Raw genomic sequence first — 16,628 nt, 5'->3', positions numbered from 1 at the left:
GTCACTTGATGGCACAGACCTCCTTCATGTTTTTTTTGGTGTGATTCACTTAAGTTAGTAAAATTCGCCTACTGCTTGTAATATATTTCAATGTCTGGGTGGCAACGCTACCTCTAGAGTCCCTATGGTTTTGCCATCATTTGACCACTTTTCTGTGCTATTTCTGAACTTTTTTCTCCCATATGTTGCAGTCCACTTTTGTTTTGTTTTTTATTTCAGACAAATAAAATAAATTGCCAAGTAAAAATATGATTTTCAGTTTTTAATAAAATAGATTTGACGTTGTTTGTTTTCTCAGTAATTGTATTAGCTACTGTTCTACCACCCTAACTATACATTTCTCAATTTTATTCTCATTTTAAGGACTAGTACCAATATTTGACTGATGAAGAAATATCAGTTTTAAATGTGAATAAATCATCAAAAGTAAAAAAAAAAATAAAAAAAAAAAAAATAAAAACCATGAAATATGCTGTGTGTTACTGTTGGAGTCAGAGACAGAAAACAATAAAGAAAAAAGTTAATGTACTCCAAGTTTGCAACGTTAGAGATGGGAAGTTGTCCAAGGCCTGAGCGTTAACATATGGATTTTTGAGTAAATATAGCAAAATAATTGTGAGTCATTATCTTAGTCAAATGTTTGAGAAATCAAGTGATGAAACGCAACGTCCCAGCAGAAATAAACGTGAAGGTTGAAGACACTGAACAAAAGAACAACCTTGTGGGACACCCACTGTGAGTTGGAAGTGGCGGCTAAACGAATTTTCCAACAGTTTACTTGTGAAACTTGTTACTCTGTAGCCAAGGTGTTGGAGAGCATATACATGCCTAAAAAGAATAAGTATGGAAAGAATGAAATCAATTAAATGCCTAGCTCTAAACCGTTATATAATGCCCCAAAGTGCACTTTGTGTCTAATAGTCTTAAACTTCAAACCGAACCAATGATCAACAGTCAGTTGATGAAATTTCATAAGACTTCAATAAAGTTTGGCTCTCTGTTAAGCTTTAGAATTTATATCAGTCTGTTACATTATATGGTAACACTTTGTCATTTGGGAGATTCGGGAAATACAGACAAATGGGCTTGGATATTTCTTTTTGGCATTGTCTGGGAGATAATTCCTTGGAGTAATGATAGTGATGGAAATTCTATCCTATCAGATTAAGGTTACATTTTTTGGGAAAAAGATAATTTGATTCTTTGCTACATTAAACTCGTATAATACAAATTACTGTCCAGTGCTAAAACTGCTAATGTGGTGAGTGTGAATTTATTTCAATAACACTCCACCAGTATTTGTCAGTGCAAGTGATGACAAGAGGATAATTGAAAACTTTCACAGCACATGGATACTTTATAAACCTATTAAAATTTCAGGACTATTTCTCTTGCCTTGAAAAAGAGGCATGTTCTTGAAAGCTTTAGCGATATTCCCGTTTACTTACTAAAATGGGAGTTGTAAAAAAAGGAGCTTAAAAGAATTACTCCAGAATAGCGTAATTTTCTTTTTCTATAAATAATAAAAAAAAAAAAAAAAATCAAATGGCATTCTGTTTAAATCTCCATTATAGTGAACTAACTGATGGATTCATGTTCTTATTTGACGCTGAATATACCAGTTTACTAGTGCTGAATTTTTTATTTTTTTTTAAATATTGAATTGTAAATAATAAAACCACAAACAGAGAATCAAAACAATTAGAGGAAGACTTATTTATGAACAACTAAACACTATAATCACTACAGATTGCTACTATATATCTATGGTCACTGTTGCAGTTCTTTTGGTAAACAGTTTTGGAGATGTTTGACAATAATCAAGGCTTAACTGGCTCCCATAGCCCATCACATTTTAGCAGCAATATTGATGTCAATGCTGCCTAGACCTTTTCATTCCGACACTGACATCTAAGTGTCATGGAGTCCCACTCAGAGCCATCTTAAACACAGGGGAAATGGTGTAGCTGCTTTGGGCCCCCAAGAGTAGCTGGGCTCAGGGCAACTGCCCTGTTTGCCCTTCTTTAAAGATGACCCTGGTCAACCAGGGGTCCGCACACTATGGTGGCCCACCGGGTGGGCCATTCACCCGGGGTCACCCGTGGGCATTTGTAAGCAGGCGCTTGCGAGTCACTTCCTCCCACAGAGGAGGAGACGAGCCATGTGGGAGAAATGGAGGAGGCAGGGAGGAGGGGGGCTGGGCCAAGAGAGCCAGACCCCAACTCCAAACAGCCTCATTCATCAGTCTGGACCCTGGGGAAACCACCATCCAAGGTAGGAAACTGGAGGGTGGGTTTAAAGGTGTAAATTTGTGTCAGTATGTCTATGTAAGTGTCTGTGTGTGTCAGTATGTATGTCAGTGTATGTGTCTGTGTGTGTGTCACTATGTCTGCCAGTGTCTGTGTGTCTGTGTGTCTGTGTGTCAGTATGACTAACAGTATATGTGTCTGTGTATCTGTATGTGTGTGTGTGTGTGTGTATTTATCTGTATTTTATCATTGTGTGTATCTGTATTCAAACACTGCTCGGTGCTAAACATAACCCTGCAAGCATGGGGAAATGGTAGAGCCCCAGCTGTCAAAGCATTGTTGAAGTTGCACAACAGATAGGAATCTGCCTTTTGGCCACCCTTGCAGTAGGGGGACCCAAAAAAATAGGACCCTTTCTACTTTAGTTCTTCAACTACATTGGGGTGGATGGCGTGATTGCATGCCAGTGTGTGTGAAGGAGCATTGTCCAGGGGACCCGAGCAAATGGTTGCCCAGGGTCTGGTCAATATTAAAGACGGCCCTGGTCCCACTTGATAATGAATAAGTATAATGTATTTGTGTAATTTGCAATTATAAACAAATGTATACTTTAAAAGTCATACTCACCTGAATATCAGTTGTTCCTCACGTCGCAAGTTGTATGCACACTATTAGTTTTGGGATGCAGGAAGTTGCATTCACCGTCACTAGCAGGCTGTACTGTTATGTGTGCAGCGCCATTTGTTCCTGATTGTAGTCTTTATTTTATGCCGATGACATAGTGGTATGGACTGGGAAAGCAAAAAAAAAAAAAATATTCAGTGAAATAACTTGGCTGTATCTCTGCACTGTTAAATGTTATATGTTAAATTATTTTTTCCATTACGCTTGGTTTGTTGCAATCCCAAAGCTCAGGTGGTTATTTCCCAAGTCCCAATTACTGTCTTTTGAATAAAATGTCAGCTAATAAATGAAAAGCTGTTTCCTCTAAAAGCCAGCTTGCTGGCAAGGATAAAAATGATCTATTATATAGAATAATGGAATGTCAAACAGCACTGCTGATGAAGGAATAGATACCTTTTTAATGGCATAGTGAGATCATTAGGGCTTTAAGTGGATGCTACCGTTGACATGACCATTACTGAGGCTTTTTTCTAAGCCATGAGAATTATGTCCAAAAAATGCTGCCAAATACCAAAAATATTATTACAGATACTGACATTGAAAAACACCTTCCTTATGAAGGAAAACAGGAGTGAAAGCTCCCTCGACGTAGCACATGCTGGACAGTTGATTTGGAAGCTGATTTGTCGGTAAGGTACAATTATAATTAAAAAGGGGCAAAAGTTTAATTGAAAATGCAGTAAAAAATATCTACGCACCCCCAATCAAATATAAGAGGGCTGACTGGGATGAAGTTGCGACTGATATTAAAATACAGATGAAAACCCAATCTCGTGGGGCAATAAATACAAGAAAGTGGAAATATGCCAAGGAAAATGAGATTCGGAGGAGAACAATCCAGTCTCAGACAATTGGCTGAGGAGGTTTTAGATAGTCAATCTCTGACTAGTTTGAGGGCAATAACACTGACATGAGGAGTAAAGTAAATCAAACTTAAATGTGGATACTAAAATTGTCTAAAGAGAACCAAGACTCCCACTATTTGACCCAGATAACCTCAGACGTAGTTAGTCATCCAGTGGATTCCTGTAGAGAACACTGCTATTTTTTACAGAATGAGGGATTGGTGCGTGTTATAGGGTGCTTAGCAGGTGTATTCTGATTGTATGTTTTTGTGGTTTTGATAAGCTGCTCAAACATTCCTTAAATAACGTGAAAATATCAGAATGTGTGTGTTATTTTGGTGGAGTGCTTAAAGGGACAGTATAGGCACCCAGACCACTTTCTCTCATTGAAGTGGTCTTGGTGCAGTGTCCCTGTCCCTTTAACCCAAAATGTTAATTATTGCAGTTTCTGAGAAACTGCAATAATTACTCTGCAGGGTTCAGACTGCCTCTAGTGGCTGTCAATCACACCTAACTGGACATCCAGCGTCAGTACGATCCCCAAAGAAAAGCATTGCAGCAATAATTCCTATGGGGAGGGCCTAATGCACTTGCAACTCCCAAAGTAAGAGCCAGGGCATATTACTCAATATAGTAGCCTTGGAGGCCTTTTCCCTTTCAGTTCCTTGGGAGTTCACTACCTTCCATGAGAGTGATAATATATGTAACAGATTCACAAAGCGTGTAATATGTCACAAGAGAAATCAATACATATAAAGTAAGTTCCACTCCTCTTTTTCAAGTGAAATTGATGTTTGGCGTGCATTCCATGCCTCTATCTTATATATTTAGTCTATTTTTAATGTTTTCATGGTGGAAGAAGCCTTATGGCTGAAACATGTTTCGGTTGAAGATAAGCTCTTTTTTCTATTTACCTTTCAAAATAGTGTAGAGAGAAATATATATCCACAATGGTGAAGTGCGTCAAAAAAATATAAATATTTGTTGTATTGCACTTACAGTTAAAAGCAGTAAACAGGCATGCCTCCATGTAGGTGGTACAGTGTAGAAGGATCTGCTTCTCAAACAGGATACACAGCCCGATAAATAAAATACATAAATATATACATGAAGCGAAATAAAATAAAGAATAAAAATGTAAAATATAATTCTTGTCTCTCTTATGTGAGCATCTGATATCTACTACAAGAAGAATCCTCACTTCCCTTTTCTTCGTACCCCAGCGGGATAATGAGCACATAACCTACTTCGGTTTGTGAGTGTAACATCTACAGTATACAGGGGGTTTTCTTACCTTTACTGTATTACCATATGTTTTGTCTGTAATTTTTGGTTCTAGATTTCTTATCATATTTTGGATACACTTTACCAGTGCTGTACTTTCTCCATATACCAAGTTATTTTTCCATATTATTATCTCTTAACGCCAGTGTTTTGTGGTTTTCCATCTCTTTTTTTACTTATAGTCTACTTTGGTGTATTTGTGGGATACACTAGGAAGATCACTTTCACAAGTGTTTTTTCATTTTTCGTGTTTTTTTTTTTTATAAACGCTACAATAAAGAAGCTGATAATAAATTTTAAGGAAACACAGATTGGAACACTACAGAGGGGTAGAATTTACTCGTTAATCATTTCAAGACTTACTGCATGATTCCATCAGTGGCTTAACAAAAATGTTTGATTTATTGGGCGATAACATGTGGACAAATCACGTCATATGAAACTGAATTCAATGAGTATTTAATGGCTAAAACACTATTACCTAGCTCTGGAGAAAATCTGTCAGGGGGAGCCAGAATTTTAATTTAGAATCTGTCCCCATTTCTGATGGCAGCGCTGACTGTTAAGATAAAATCTCATAATTCTCTCCCAACATTTGGCCACCCAATGCCTCACATAGGATCACTGTAGCAGTCTGTCAGCAACAGCCGCAAAGCTAAATGTTTACTCTCTCTTTGTATTCATACTAAAAAGCCTTTCAATATACAGTATTTGTTTTTATGGATGCCTTTAGGCATTGACGGCGTATAAAATTGATTTGTTTCTGTACTGCTGTTATCATGCAGTTCATGACTATATTTTATTAACTTATTTAATTGTGCACATTTCCCAGCAAGCAATGCAGCTGGCTTCAGCTGAATATACATAGGGAAAAGATAATATTCCCGGCTGTGAGACAACTGTAGACTGTAATGACATTTTTACCATTTTATGACCCCAGTTAATGTTCAGTTTATAAATGGGAGTAACATCTAGATAATGTAAGCCATTTGCTTACATTCCATTAGAGTTACTACAATTTTCCCAATTCATGCTCTCTCTTGTTACACTACCTCTCATTAAGTGCAGTCTTCTTGGTAGTCCATCTGTCTTGACTTAGTCCTTTATTACTTTTTTATGTTCCGGTCTTGGGAGTTACTTGGTTCCAAACTCTACTGGGGCTTCAGCCCAAACATATTGTGATGACCCCTCTCTCAAGATTCCATTCAATGTTGGTCTTTATCCTTTATCCAGAACTTCTGTATCAATCATGCCGAATTCTGTCTATCTCCTTATTACCGCCTTGTGTCACTCTTAATCCTGGAATCTCTCCTAACCCCTTGTTACTATCTACGCATCTCTCATAAAACCCATACAACCTCTTGTATCCCCTTTCCAACCTATGTAACCCCAAATAAAAATCGGAAAAAAACATAGTATACTTCCAATTGTAGGGATTTAAAGATCTCAAGTCATCAACGCCTGCCAAGATATGACATACCTCACTTACCTGCCCCAAATACCCAGGTGTGCCGCTCACCTAGATAACCTGAATACATAGTGCTTTGAAGAGCTTTCAGTCAAGCTGCTGAATATTACATACATTGCGATGAAACATAAGCACTGAAAATTAACTGCTTCGTTAAACCAAAATAAATGTGACTCAGAAACCAAATGAAAAAGGAATTAATAATAAATCTTCCCAAAGCTCTATTATTAGTTCTGGGCAACTGGAAAGCCTTGTTCAATGGCGAGAGCTACATTTCAGTCATACGACCATTTGCAGGCAATTAATTTGAAAGAAATGTATCGAGTATTAGATGGGGGGCCAGATATTTCTTCCTACGTGCAATATAGCTTTTGGCTACAGTATGTCTTAACTTTCTAATTCTAAGCTCATGGGTGGTCTATCAGCAGCCAGCAACACTTATATAGATCAGCATTTGGTATTTTGTTAAATGCCAATTTTATGGAAAATGGATAGTTAGTGCATTTCAGCAAGTTTATTTTTTGGTGGCACAAATTGGATTTAAATTGGTTTCATTCTAAAAATACAAAAGAAAAATCTTCAGCTGAACTGCAGGTAAATTCAAAATAAATATATCTAGAATTATTTACTTTAAGCAGTTCTTGGACACTAAAAATTGAATATTTAGTACTTGTTTGTATGATGATTGTGCCACATTTAGCATTTTGACAAAGAGTTTTGTTTTGGTACGTGGACCTTTACTAAATAGGCCAGGGACACTGATAGGACCTAAATGTACTGTTTTTTTTGTTTTTTTTTTTTACAAAACAAATACGTCAATAGAGTTTGAGGACACCCAGAAGGCGCTGTTTCCTTGTACCTTTTCCTGACCTATAACTCAATTTAGTGTTATTTTTATAAACAAATATAACATAGAATTGATTTATTCTCTCCATCCTGAGAAGGTTCTTACACTAATATAATAATACATCATTAATATTATAGCCTTGTTACATGTTGTTTGTGGATATTGGACCAATCTTGATCCAATTTTTTTATCATGGGTGTTATATTTTTGTATTCGAGTTGTTTTTTTGTTTTTATTTTAGAGCATATGATACTTTGGAGAAATTCTTGATGATGGTAGTTGTTCTATTCTTTGACTTTAGACGTTTGGACCAAGGACATCAAATACTTTTGAAAACTTTATATAAAAGATATGATTAAGTTTATGTCGTTAAATGCACAAGGCTTAAATACAAATAGAAAGAGGAGAAGATTGTATGCCTCTCTAGCTGAACATAATATACAACTGGCATTCATACAAGAAACCCATTGGCTAAAGGATTGTACCCAGAAATGGGGAGGGGACAAGTTTCCCACCATTGTTCATGCTTCATTAACGAATAACAAAAAAAGAGGGGTTGCAGTTATCTTCAATAGTAATATCAATGTGGAAATTAAGTATATCGAATTGGATACAGAAGCTAGATTTATAATTATTGTCTGTGCCATTGATAATACGGTTTATACTTTAGTCAATGTGTATTTGCCGAATGTAGATCCCATGGCCAAATTTCTGTCAATAATGAAGCAAGTCGATAAAGTGCACAAAGGTCATCTAATTATAGCTGGGGACTTCAATTGTGTGAGCGATCCTAAAATTGATAAGTTGTATACATTTGGCACTTTAATTGATAAAAGAACTATTAAGCAGGCTAAAAAACTCTATTTGCAAACAATACAATCTGCATGATATATGGAGAATATTACATCCAACCGATAAAGACTACTCTCACCAATCTTGTGTACATGGATCTTATTCAAGGATTGATTTTTGTCTATTAGATGCAAATTCGATCCCTCTATGCAACACAAGTGAAATCAAAGATAGTATCTGGTCAGATCATAGTTTTATATTAATGGAGCTTGGAAATAAATCTTCCCCAGTCCGAAATACTTGGAGGCTGAACGATGCTCTTATTAATGATCCAAAGAGCAAGGAGGAACTAACCCAATTATTAAAATATTTTTGGCAGGAGAACAGCTCCTCTGATACATCTCCAGCAAACAATTGGTGTACACATAAATCAGTCATGCGAGGATATCTAATTAAATTAGCCCACATTATGAAGATTAAAACTGGAAAGACTTTAAGTGATTTGTATATCGAGTTTTATAATTTATCGAAATTAAATAAACAGAATCCCTCTGTAGAAATTAAAACTAAGTTAAAAGGGTTACAAAAACAAATAAATTTAAAGGTTGAACAGAAAATTACAACAAATATTCACAAATTAAAACTAAATAATTACCATACGGGGAATAGGGCAAATAAAAATCTGTCTAAACGATTGCAAAATCATAATGCAAAAAATAGAGTCGAACAATTGACCGACGGTCAAAAGGTTTATTCGACCCCTTCTTCAATAGGGGAAAGATTTAACCAATTCTATGAGGATTTGTATAATTTAAAACTGTCCCCTAAGGTTAATGATATTAAAAAATATTTACTTGATACGCAAATACCAAAAGTTACTTACCAGGATTTATTAAATTTAAATAAAACCATTTCGGAGGACGAAGTTCTGTTTCAAATAAATAGATTACCCATTAATAAAACTCCGGGCCCGGATGGTTTTACAAATTTATATTATAAACATATGCAGTTATTACTGACTAAACCTCTAACGGATATGTTTAATCAAATAGCCATAAACGAGTCCTTTCCAACTGAACTACTTCAAGCAAATATCATTCCAATACTAAAACAAAATAAAATTAGCACCGATCCTAGTAATTATAGACCTATAGCGTTAATTAATGTAGACATGAAGCTATACGCGGCTATAATCGCGGAGAGAATCAAGTCCATAATTACGACCCTGATCCATCCGGATCAGATTGGGTTTGTACCGGGTAGGTTAGCATCCAGCAATACTAGGAGAATAATAGACATTGTAGATTTGGCCAATAAAGATCAGTTGCCCCTCCTGGCCCTGTCTTTAGATGCTGAAAAAGCATTTGACAGGGTCGGGTGGGGCTACTTAGCTGAAGTTCTCACTGCTTTCGGGCTTACAGGCTGGTACACAAGGCCATAATGGCTTTGTATTCCGCCCCTTCTGCACGCACTGTGGGCCCTAATATTACCGCAGGGTGGTTTGCTCTTAAAAATGGTACGCGTCGAGCTCCGAGCTTCACCCGGGGAAATCAACGACTGGCCCTCACCCCCTCACCCTCCAAACGACAGGAAAGGTCCCCGAGATTACATGGGACGAAAAACTAGAAAAACGGTACCGGGCAAGCCCACCCCAGGGCTAACGATCGGAGACATGTGGCGGCAAGCAAGCTACGCAAGCGGGCCCAACATGGCGGCTCTCCATGGCGGCTGCTCCGACTTTTCGGATGAACTGTCTGAGGATGCAGAGGACGAACATCTACCTGCTCCTGCCCCAACGCAAACGCCTAAACGCAGCAAAAAAAGCGCAGATTCTGAGCCGGTCACCACGGCGATCCTCAAGTCTCTATTAGCAGACTTGCAGAGAAATATCCTAGCAGATGTCACGGCGCTTCGAAATGACCTACAGGGCCTGACAGGCCGCATCGGCACATTGGAAGGGTCCACACAAGCTCAGGCACAGAACATTGCCACGCTACAGCAGGCAGTGCACGACCTCCAAATGCAGACCCAGAAGCTAGAAATCCGCTCTGCGGCACAAGAAGACTCCAGACGGAGACACAACCTGAAAATCAGAGGGGTCTCTGAGGCAGTACCGGAGACCGAGCTGCCACTGGTCATGAAACGTCTGCTAACAACCATCCTCCCGACCAGGCAAGCTAAAGAGATCAACCCTGCAGACCTCTTTCGGATCCCCAAGCCCGCAAAAGCACCAGCCACTGCCTCCAGGGACGTCATACTTGCGTTCCGAAATGGCCGAGAAAAAGCTGCAGTACTCGCGGCCCTGCGAGGGAAAACGCCCCTCCATTTTGAATCCATGGAGCTGACGTTCTTTGCCGATTTATCCAGCAGCACCTTAGCCTGGCGTCGGTCGCTCCGACCGCTAACCACCCTGCTTCAACGCCACAAGATCGGGTACCGCTGGCGACTCCCCCGAGGTCTCCTAATTCAACAGGGGGCAGACACACACCAACTCCACGACATCCAGGATGCCGCAGCCCTGCTACAGACCCTGGGCCTACCGCAGGACTCACTCTTACAGGGGGGACCACCTACCCCCGCTTCTACCACCTGCAGCTGGGACCCAGCGAGGATCACGCCATTCTTCCCCACGGGCGCAACACCGGACTCCTATGCAACGGTCACCACCTAGATGCTGCAGACATCCCTGGCGGCTTGCTGGAAGGCCCCAGGACGCCCCATTTAGTAGGGACACTGGGGATCCACGACAGGACTCACCCACGGTTGGACAGCTCAGTCACCCCACGAGGGGGAGTACGACTCACCACACATCCACGCCCGCGGCCGGCCCATAACAAGGGCATAGGTTGATAACGACAGGGCAACTCACCGCAGCTCTGCGTTCCACGCTGCAAGCCCTCTACTGCCAGAGGACACGGACTAGCCCCTGCCGAACTCACTTACCCATTTTCAACTATTAGCCTCATTCGATTTTTCGTTTTTTACCTCTCTCCCCATTCTCTTATTTTATTTTACTAGGCTGTCTACTACCTGTCTTTCCTATAGAGCATTTAGGAGGTCCCAGGACTTCAATGGGCTTAAAACTGTTTATTTTTGTGCAAAGTCTTATTAACATATTTGCATGCTAGCATTCAGCCACACTATAATACAACCCTGCAGGCAATACACTGTGTCTAAACATGCGCAGCTATGAATGCAACACTGTTAACTTGCTTAGCACACTCTATGACCGTTGAACTAACCTAGACTGTTGAAAGACACAAACGCTTACCTCACTTACCTAGCATATATTATAACGCAATATGTCTTACTCTAGATGACAGTGGCCTTACAGCCGTTTGCTGAATGTTCACAGTTTACCACACACAAGTGGAAGTTAACATGTTAGCTTATAGATGCTCACTAATATGAGCTACTGGAGCCACCGTAAAAGAATAATGCTCAGTTTAGTTTTTATGTTGGTTACCATTTTGGCTGTTATATGGCACATACGCTCTTTTTTCTATCCTGCATATTTGATCAAGATTGCGTCTAATTTTTGACACACCTAATACCACTGACGTGCTGTATCATAAACGATCTGTAGTAACCTGGCATAACCGAACCATACTACAGCAACATGATATATCTCAACTCAGCTTATTCCTAAGCTAGTCTTTTTTATCACAATTCCATCTAATTCCCGATACACCTAATCGCGCCTCATCACACTGGCGTATTGTACTAAGCTATATAAATGATCTATATTAACCTGGCCTAGCCAAACCATACCACGTCACACACGGTTTGTCTTAGCTCATCCTGTGGTTAGCGGAGCATGTTGAACCAAACCCAAGTCTCACTCTCAACATAATTATAATGCGTAGTTCTCAACTAGCCCACATTGGAGCACCTCGCTCGGTATACGCCTCGCACACAGGCCAATGGTGACCGCTCAGCGCACCACTGCACTCCAACTGTTTTACCATCACTCACGTCTCTAGCCTAACATTACTAAGCGAAGAGCTCAGTTCCCTTTTGGTTTTCTTTTTTTTCTTACGTGTTACTGAACCTAGTATTTAGCCAAACTGACTAGTTAGCGCAGATTAACTCAATAACATTGACTGTAACGAGCAACGCAATGACGACCCATGTTTTGTTTTTACAATCATATATAAAAATGTGCACTGTACAAAGCCACTACTGTACTATCGTGATGATATGTTTATGTTTATGACTGCTATTGTGGCAAGGTAAACTGTTTTGCATACCCTTGCACTCAAAAATAAAGAATTCAAAAAAAAAAAAAAAAATGGTACGCGTCAAGGGTGTCCACTCTCCCCCTTGTTGTATATTCTGTCCATTGAGCCTTTGGCTATTAATATTAGGAACAATCCACGGATTAGAGGTGTCCAAATGGATACTCTGGATGTTAAAATATCTCTTTATGCGGATGATGAGCTACTTACGCTCTCCGCTCCAGAGTCGTCTTTGAAATCTTTAATGTCTGAAATTGACAGATACTCCACTATTTCAAACTTCAAATTAAATATTAACAAATCTACAGTAATGTTCATGAATATGAGCAGTGAACAAGTCACTACCTTAGCCGACACTTACAAATTCATATGGACAGATCTAGAAATAAACTATTTGGGACTAGTCATAACTGCTAACCCGGCTGGAATAATGGAGAGGAATATACTGATTTTTATTCGTAACATGAATCTTAAACTTAAAAAATGGAGAAATCTAGAAACCTCATGGCAAGGCAAAATCAATATTATTAACTCATATATTTTACCTAAATGGCTATACTTGTTCTCCATGATTCCACTTAAAGTCCCTGTACCCTGGTTAGCAATGATTCAATCAAGTTTTAATAATTTTATCTGGAATTATAAAAAACCCAGAATCACCCAAAAGATCCTAACCAAAAAGTTGAGCAATGGAGGTCTAAACTTCCCTAGCATTGTATATAGTTACCAAGCGAATATTATTAGGCATATTTACCTTCTCCAGGATCCTAAACAGGTTTCTGAGCCCTGGTATATTATAGAATCCAAAGTGGCGCATTTGGATAAATTACAACATTCTATGTGGACAACTACAAGGATTTCCCTTAAAAATTCTCCTCTAACCAGATCGTTGATATTATCTCAGATTTTGGAAGAATGGCTTCACATTAAGAAAAAACTAGGCATAAATAATTCTATACCTAAAACATGTACGCTTGATATATTGGAAACTCTGATAGAAGACTTCTCGTTAAAGTACTGGAATAATGTTGATAAACTAAGGATTGCAGATATTATGCAGGGAGATAAGATCGTACCTTTTCAAATCATAATAGATACTCGTCATATTCCACGCGGAGAAATCTTTACTTATCTTCGCTTAAAAAATTTCATCCATAAAAACGTTATTAAATCATCTAATATATTTGCAAAGAAATTGGAGTTTATTTTTCGAAGTCAATCTATCAGAAAGATTTCGTCTGTTGCAGCGTCCTTGTTGGAGCTGCTCAATGAATCCCCTTACAGATTGATCAAAATGTGGGAACTAGAATTAGATTTGCAAATTTCTGTAGAAGAGTGGAATTCCTCTCTAACTCTGGTAAACAAATATATACATTGCCTTAACCTGTCTGAGTGCCATTTTAAAGTTTTATATAGATGGTACTATACTCCAGCCAGACTGGCCAGAATATATGATTCTACTGATCCAACGTGTTGGAGATGTGGAAGTCAGCCAGGTACTTATATACATATATGGTGGACCTGTCCTGCCGTTAAATATTTATGGTCATGGGCTTTTAATATCTTTACAGCTATGACGACAAATAGAATTGAGGAGAATGCCGCTTCGGCCCTCTTACATCTAAACCTGATTTTCAATTCCCAGAAGGACGTCTGTTTTGCCATTCATTGCCTAGTCGCTGTTAAAATCATTATTGCGAGACATTGGAAATCATCAAAGCCGTTTGATAAGCGGCTACTGATCGATCAGATCATGTTTCAAATGTCAATGGAATATGAGCTGATCAACAATTCGACTTTTATGTCGAAGAAGAAACAATGGTACAAAGATTGGTTAAAAAAATATAAGGGCATATTTGGACATTCTTCTATCTAGACAGTTTGTTATATCTGTATTTTATTGTGATATATTTGTTGGCTTTACTAAGGGAAAAATCAAATAGATTTTAAAATAGATGTGGAGTTATACAGACTAACCTGGGAAAATAAAAATAATTGATTATGTGCTCTAAATTATGTGCTCTAAAATTTGGTGACGGTTTTTGTTTTTTATTTCTGTTATTTATGCTGGTTCCTAGGGGATCATTGTGATAATATCTTTCTGTATAATGTCAAATAATGTGTAATAATTTATTCAAATATTTATCTGTTTGTAACATTATATATGAATCGAATCTCTTAGGCCCAACATAATTGTCTTTTATTGTGAAAAAGGAAAATGTTTCAATAAAAATGTATTAAAAAAAAATAAATATTATAGCCTTTCCTTGGCTATTCAAAGTATTGTGTCACATTTCTTAAATACAAGGTACCTGCATATAACTAAAACACACAAGAACGGTGCTACACTATAACAATGGTGACAAAAACAGCAGTTTTATAGCAAGTAATCCCCAACACTTTATAACACAGAGAAAGATAAAAAGCAAGGGAAATAAGAACCACACTGAATATAAGAATACAACACCTAAGTGCTCAATATCTATACAGACAAATTATTTTAGGACATTCTTATAACACGTAACAAGAAAAAGTAAAAACAAATAATAGTGTGGTATGTATATGGTGAAAATTGAATACTTAGTAAGTCCCACTTTCTCTATACGGTAGTATACCAAGCTCTCGGGGTGATAAGTGTGGATAGTACATGACTGCTGACCCGGACCAAAACTCCCACCACCCGTTGCCCAATAAATACACAACACCTTTTGTATGGGTAAGGGCAACGGCCACAGCTTTATTAACAAAATTCACATAAATCACCAGCGTCCACAACCTGTCAGCTGTTGGGGGATTACCAACAGACAGCTCTATCAAGTGAATCCCACGAGTCCGATGCAGCCTGCCCCCGCCATCAGCTCTCAGCAGGCTGCGACTCCCCAAGCCGCTTGGGCACTTTCCTCCGAACCTCTTCGCTGGCCAGGACTACCGCGAGCTGTGACAAAACAAAGAAAACAACAGCACACAACCAAAACAACACCATCATAAACACTTTTTGGGTGGGCGGGCGGGAAGCTAGTAGCACTACACCTCTGCCCGGGGAACTGGTGAGTACCCTCCCATTTTTCCCCATTTTTATGCCCCCCATGTGCCACAATGTATCCCCTATAACCCAACCCCTTATCCCTGCCAGCAGTCATGTCCTCCCTTCCTTAAGATTTCCAGGGAGGTACTTGACTGCTGACCCGGACCAAAACTCCCACCACCCGTTGCCCAATAAATACACAACACCTTTTGTATGGGTAAGGGCAACGGCCACAGCTTTATTAACAAAATTCACATAAATCACCAGCGTCCACAACCTGTCAGCTGTTGGGGGATTACCAACAGACAGCTCTATCAAATGAATCCCACGAGTCCGATGCAGCCTGCCCCCGCCATCAGCTCTCAGCAGGCTGCGACTCCCCAAGCCGCTTGGGCACTTTCCTCCGAACCTCTTCGCTGGCCAGGACTACCGCCACCGCGGTTCCTCCCTACCTGCTCCCCTGGAAGGAACCGCGCCCCCCGCAGCCAGCGCCTCCTCAATACCCGCCTGCAGACCCGCATTCAGGATATCTAACCCTATGAGGGAGAGGTGAACCCCATCCTTTCGCATCAGGTTGGAATTGTCCCCTTCCAACTCCCTGTGCCTAATTACAAAACCGCCCAGCCGGCGGACAAACTTACCAATGGCCACGTTCAGCTTCCGCCTACTACGCTCAACACCCTTGGCATGAGGCAGCGAACGCCAACACGGCCTGGACACTATGTCCGACCAAATAAGGGTCAAATCGGGGAACAGAGCCATACACCTAGCCAGATCGTGTCTAATCGCATGCAGGAGGTCCACTGACCTACTGCGCCCTAGGTCATTTCCCCCTGCATGAAGCACCAGAGTCACTGGCCCGGACACGTACCTCCGAAGGGATACGCATTCGGCATACAGCTGCTGCCACAACATACCCCTAATACCCCTCCACCTTACCCTGGCCATCTCATAGGAAACCCCCAAATTTCTCCCGTAGGGCCGCTCCTCAGCTCGCCGCGCTGCCCAATATACGTAGGAATGTCCCAGAATCCAAATGCAGCGGGGCCGAGGACCTACGGAGAAAATGCATTATAGTAAATGAGGTCTGACATAGGACCTATAGCGCCGTGAACCCCATCTACCCAAGCGCTGAATCGCTGCGTCTGAGAAACCCCACAAACTAGCCTGGGTGGCCGCCCCTATACGGAAAGAGT

The sequence above is a fragment of the Pelobates fuscus genome, chromosome 1, assembly GCF_036172605.1.
Source record: "Pelobates fuscus isolate aPelFus1 chromosome 1, aPelFus1.pri, whole genome shotgun sequence".
Classification (NCBI taxonomy): domain Eukaryota; kingdom Metazoa; phylum Chordata; class Amphibia; order Anura; family Pelobatidae; genus Pelobates; species Pelobates fuscus.
This window is presented reverse-complemented; position numbering follows the sequence as displayed.